The sequence below is a fragment of the Euphorbia lathyris genome, chromosome 6 (genome assembly GCF_963576675.1).
Source record: "Euphorbia lathyris chromosome 6, ddEupLath1.1, whole genome shotgun sequence".
In the NCBI taxonomy this organism is placed as follows: Eukaryota; Viridiplantae; Streptophyta; class Magnoliopsida; order Malpighiales; family Euphorbiaceae; genus Euphorbia; species Euphorbia lathyris.
Window position 1 is genome coordinate 59,554,478 of NC_088915.1, and position 6,706 is coordinate 59,561,183.

At 33.4% G+C, this 6,706-nt stretch overlaps 1 non-coding gene across 1 annotated transcript; it reads right to left on the bottom strand.

Moving 5' to 3' along the window:
• Window positions 1–1,781: 1,781 nt before the first annotated feature.
• On the bottom strand, window positions 1,782–1,863 carry TRNAS-AGA (transfer RNA serine (anticodon AGA)). The gene has a single exon. It is a non-coding gene; the product is annotated as a tRNA-Ser (tRNA).
• Between the last annotated feature and the right edge of the window lie 4,843 nt (window positions 1,864–6,706).

Sequence of the window (6,706 nt, forward strand, 5' to 3'; positions counted from 1 at the left end):
TCTCAAAACTCTCTCTCAAACCTCTCTCCACCAAACATTCCAATCAGCGGTTTCGGTGGTCAAAACCGCTCTTTTTATCCCAAAACGCTCTTTACCAAACATGGCCTATGTCTTATATTTCACTTTACCTTCGTAAATTGAGGTATAGACAATATAGTAAGGGCCCGTTTGTTTTATCTACTGTTTGTTGTTGCTGTTTGTTATTGCGGTTTGCTGTTTGTTGTTTGCTGTTGCTAGTTGATGTTTGCTGTTACGGTTTGTTGTTTGCTGTTGGAAAAAGCTGTTTTTCCAAAAAATAGAGATTCTCTGCTTTTGTAAAAGGCTGATTTTCAGATGTGAAAAGCAAATAGGAGGTCGCTAACCAAACACCTAATGTTGAAGCTCACTAACCAAACACTTAAAACTCTTCATTTTGAAGTGAAAAGACAAACAAGAGCACGAAAAGAAGCAACCAAACACCACCTAAAACTTTCATAAATTAATACTCGATAAATTAATAATTTTTTTAAAATAATAATTTATTCTGGTTCCAAACTTGGACCAGTTCAAAAAATAATCAATTTTAATAAATTAATAAGATAATAATTTTTCGAAACAGTCCTTTATAAATACATTGTTTTATTATCACTATAAATTAATAATTTTTCAAATACATATGTCAAGTATATATAGATATATACTTAGGATAATTTAGCAATATGACTCTATAGTATTTTATTTTTTCTTGAAATTTAAATCCAGTTGAATTTTATCTCTAACTATTCTCAGTGTATTCAAAAGTTATGGTGTATTCTTGTCAAATTGTAACAAAAAAATTGTAAAGAGTAGTTGATGCTATAATTGCTTCATTTCTTGTGATTGGTTCCAAATGTACCGAATTATCGTCAGCTTAATCCTCGGCTTCATCATTCTGTAAATTAATAATTAATAATTTATTAATTAATTAATTAATTAATATCTTTATAAATTAATAAAATTTTATGGTCTCAATATTATTAATTTATAGAGCTTTTATTATACCTCTAAGAAGGAGAAATTTGACTATACGTTTGCCACACCACATGATGGTGTATCATAGCCAATAAAATCAAAAGGAAAAAGTACAAAAATAAACATTTTGATTACACATGTTTTCGAACAACATCCCTGTGGTTTAAAAGTTTGCAAAATGACACCTTAAGGTTCATTCCGTTAGCAAACGCATACCAAATTGACTAACGGTGTTAAAAGTCAAAGACAAAAAAAATTAATTTAGTCCTTATATTTACTTATTTTATAAATTAAAATTTCTTATTATCTTTTGATTGCCAAAAGATAATAAGGAATTTTAATTTTATAAACTAAAATTCTTTATTATCTAATTATCACAAAAAAAACCTCAAAATAAAAAATAAAAATAAATTACTTTGTTAATTTGAAGAGACAGAGATAGAATAGACAAGGACGGGGAGAAAAAAAATGGGTCAAATACATGAATATCATAAATAACTACAAAATTACAACTAAATCATATTATCAAACTTAATTTTTAATATATATCATTATTTTCTATATATTACAAATAAAGTATGATTTTACACCCTAATTTAAAAATTCTAACCTCAATTCATAAATTCTAAACCCTAGAAAATATATCATAGACATCTAATTTATAAATTCTAATCTTTAAAATATATTAAAAATGCTGATTTTATTAGTTTGACATAATTCAAAATCATTACTTGACATAGTTGTAAATAATTTTCAAATCTGAATTTCTGTATAAATTTTCCAAAAAAAAGCGTGAACGGCAGGATTCGAACCTGCGCGGGCAGAGCCCACATGATTTCTAGTCATGCCCGATAACCACTCCGGCACGTCCACCTTTTTGCAATCAACGGGAAAAGTAAAAGGACTATGCAGGAAATTGCTTTCAATGAAATTGGGTGATATCGGAGGTTGTGAAGCCGCCGGCCACGTTCTCTCCACACTGAGAGAATCTGATTCAGTAAAACGAAATCAACAACAGCAAACAAATTAAAATCTGTTTATTGAGTTTAAAAGGAAGGATATGATATTCATTAAATGGATATTATCTGAACACAGGAAAATATTAAACAACACTGAAACCCAAACAAGATTCAGGCAGAGATAGAGAAATGAGCTTGAATTTTCTGAACAGTTTTAATTCCTTTGAACTCCATAATCCTCGAGTGTAATCCCATGCAATGGATCACCAACAAATTTCATTCAATTCTTAATACCCTTTGATTCTATTCTGTGTCTCTTCAATTTTCTGTTCCATTTCCAGTTTTATGGAGAGAGAATGAAGCAGAAAAAATAAAAAAATCAAAGAGAAATAGAAAATATTGTGTATTTGATTTTTATTTTTTATTTTGAAATTTTTGTATGATAATTAGATAATAAGGGGGTTAATTTATAAAATAAATAAACATAAAGACCAAATTAATTCTTTTCACTTTAACTTTTAACACCGTTAGTCAATTTGGTATATGTTTGCTACTGGAATGAACATCAAGATACCATTTTACAAACTTTTTAAACCACATGAGTATTGTTCGAATTACCACCACTCACAACCACTATTGCACAGTTTTTTCTCCCTGGTCGTCCGCCCACCATCACTGATATGATGGAAAGTGTTGTTTTGGTTGAGGAATTCTGAGGCAGCAATTTTTTGTCACCGGAGAAATAGAAATTGACATCACCGAATAATTCAGTGTTTGAGAGAAATAAAACACTAATTAATTTTATTGAAACTTTTAATAACACATGTACTGATTTTATTGGCCATGCACACACTGCTTTTTTTTTTTTTTAATAATTTTGGTAGCTTTTATGAGTACAAAAGTTTATAGTTACCATTAGTCTGTCTACATTCGCTATTTGTCTTCAGTGTTTATCACATTTTAATTGTTTATATAATCTGTCTACATTTCATACTTCTTTTTTTCTTTTTTTTCTTTTTTTCTTTCTGGTGTTCACAACAAATGGGAAAAAGAAACTCACTGCACTCATAGCATCCACCTGTCAAGCATTTATTGGCAGTTGCAACCTAGTGCACCAACAAACACACGTAGAAATTGTTTCCATTTTTTTATTAATTTGTTGGTTTTCTACAATTGACTTATATCCTCTCTCAGAATATTCTATTACTATGACTATCAGTTATTATTCAATTTTAAAGATGCCCCTCAAAGTCAAAAGAAAGGCCACTCTTTTTTCTTATATTGATGAATTAAGAGGAAGGTCCAAAATAGAAGCCTCGTCTAAGAGAAAAAAAGGAACGAATGAAAGAGTTTAGGAAATCAAGCTTTGCGAAAAAAAAAAAAAAAAAAAGTAAAGATGTAGGAAATGATGTGAGTTTACTTAAAGATCATCAAACATTAACAGCAGATATTAACTAAATAAATGTGAAGCAACTCGAAAATTATCGTTTTATATGATGCAATCGAAATGAGACTTTGTTGTCCCATATCCGTATTTTTTCATGTCTCTCACAAAAAAAAAAAAAAAAAGCTCCTTTCTTTTGTAACACAAAAAAAAAACTTTTTTTCTGTTGTAAAATCTAGTCCGGACAATGTCTTATTTTAATTAGGGTAATTAATTTATTAGTCCCTATATTTTGACAAAGCATACTGTTTAGTCTCTGTATTTTCAAAAACACGTGGTAAGGTTCCTAACATTTTTATCAGTAAACTGTTTAGTCCCTGTATTTTCAAAAACACACGATAAATTACCCGTTACTATTTATCAGTCAAAAGCAATTCACACATCTATGTCTTTCTCTCACAACTCGCGTTCACCAAAAAAAATGAGAAAGGATTGAATCCCTAAGCCATAATCGAATCACTCATGCTCACTCTTCCTGTTTGAATTGAAGGTAGAAATCTACTCAAATCTCTCTCGCTTGCACTTCCTGTTGGTGAAAATCCTCTTACTCTCAATGGTGAGTTTAATTTCCTTCATATTCCCAACTCATGTTTACTGCCAAAAGCTTTAGTGATGACGAAAGATGTTTCTACTAATCCAAATTGACTAACAGAATCTTCATGAGAGCCTAACGGCAGGGACTAAATAGTTCACCGAAAAAAACGTTAGGGACTAAACAGTTCATCAAAAAAATGTTAGGGATCTTACCATGTGTTTTTGAAAATACAAGAACTAAACAATGTGTTTTGTCAAAATATAGGGACTAATAAATTAATTACCCTTTTAATTAAATAGTGAAAACTTTTTGTAGAACTACCGAGAAGGTGACATATAATTTAAAATAACAAATTTTGTTCTTGCAAATTTATTGCCATCAATGTAATTTTTGTTATAATGTAATTCTATTTAGTTATTTAAAATTCGTGTTTGTTAGTTGAATATTTAAATTTGGTGCTTTAAATTTTATTCCATCCTCATTAAATATAATTTACTTTAAATCTTAAATTAATCGTTGCAAAACTAATTGTTACAAAATTAGTCGTTAATGTGGAACTGAGGCTCAATTAATTGTTTATCGAATGTAATGGAGGTATATATACAAACAACCAACATGTATAATAATAATTGCATGTATAGACATAACATAATATCTTAATTATATTATATTCTATCATCCTCTCTTAAGTTAAGCCGGGTAGAACAAAGGTTTAACTTGCGACAAAAAAAAATGATCCTTGCAAAGAGGCTTCGTCAAGACATAGGCTACTTGATCATATGTGGGAACATAAAGAACACGAAGCAAGCCTTTAGTAACTCGATCATGAACAAAATAAAAAATCAACCTTCAAATGCATGCAGCGATGGTGATAAATTGGACTTACAGTCAGATAAGTAGCAGAAAGATTGTCGCACCGTAATTGAGGAGCTGAAGGAAGAGTGTAACAAATTTCTTGAAGAACAATTTGTAACCAACCAAGTTCAGATGCACCACTGGCTAAGGCACGATATTTCGCCTGAGTGGAAGGTCTAGCAACATAAAGTTGCTTCCATGAGCTCCAAAAAACTAGATTTTGTCTAAAATAAATTGCAAAACTAGTAGTAGACTTCCAATCATCCAAATAGTCATCCCAATTCGCATCAGTGTAAATATGAAGCAACAAGGTTGAGTCTTTATGAAGAAATAATCCATGTGTACTGGCACAAGAAAGATATTGCAATAGGTGTTTGACATCACTCCAATGAATGGATATAGGGGCATGCATGAATTGAGATAATTTATTCACTGCAAAGGCCGTGTCAAGAAAAAGATATTCAAGGCTGCCAACAGCACAACGATATTCAGTAGGATCAGGATGAGGATCACCGCTTCTAAGAAATAATTTTTCCTTTGTGTACATAGGTGTGGAGACACCCTTACAACCATCTATTTGAGTGCGATGAAGGAGATCAAGGATATATTTTTTCTAACTCAAGAAAACTCCTATAGAGCACCATGTAGTTTCCACACCAAGAAAAGAAGAACGCTTTCCCAAATTTCATATATCAAACTGCTTTTGTACTTCTGAAATGAGACCATTAATAACTTTGGTATCATTATCAAGGACCAAAATATCATCCACATAAATAAGGCAAAAAATACGAAGCGAACTAGTGCAGTGAAAAAATAGGGGCGTGTATGACTTAAAACCTATGAAACCTAATAAGTATGCAACACGTCCGTTAACTGCTTATGCCACATCCGAGGTGCCTGCTTGACACCATAGAGAGATTTTTTTTAATGGAAAAACATACTTTGGGTTCTTAGGATCAATATAACCTGGAGGTTGTTGCACGAAAACTGTTTCCTCTTTGGAAGGCTGCTCGGATTTCTCTCGCAATATAATCACGGTCTATCTTTGGACAATCTCTACTGTCAGATCTGCTTCACTGAGATTCAAAAGAGCTTGATGACAGGTCTGATGGTGATCGTCCACCAGCTCTGCCTTGTCTTCTGGGTGTCTGCCACCTTCTTTTTGCCTTCCAGGTGGGGATGAGGCCCTTCTATGGTGAGAACGAGATCGCCTTCTGTTGTGGGATTGGGATCACCTTCTACTTCGGGATCGGGATCGACTTCTGCGTCTGGGATTTGCCTGTCCACCCCCTTGGTGACCTTGATCAGCCGCTACTCCAATGGGTTGTTCCTGTCCAGCCACTGCCATAGGAGGTGGTCGTTGTCCACCAATGGTGATTCCTGGATTCAGCGCATTTCTTGGTGGCACTTGATTGTTCCTCTGGCTCCCTTCTGGCGGATCTTCGAACAATCTTCTATTTAGTGGCAGGTTACTTCTCAACTCTGTGTTGGTGATGACTGCATCTACAGGATCTTGGAACAAGAATGATGATTCGTTTCTTGCTCGTGGTCTTACAATGGCGCTTTCCCAATTTGAGATTCTTGGCCTTGGCGAAGGATCGCGAACGAGCGGCACAATTCCTGTTGTTGGTCCTCCTACGAGTGGGTTAGCAAAATATGGCCCCAATCGATCCGTATCTGTCGTGCCATAGTTATTTGCCACTAAGTATATGATAAGATCAGTGAAAGTTTCTGGTGACATTTCTCGGACGTCCTGGACAAAAGCAGGCAGATTATTCCTTTGATTTGCAGGGATTGTCGGGGCATTGCTTACTGATATGGGAACAGTAAGCGGAGGTGTTGTGATTCCAGATGAAAGGTTCTGCCCCTCATTAGCCATCTTATGTTTGTGGTTCGAGCTCTTTTGTGATTAGAGCTTCCACC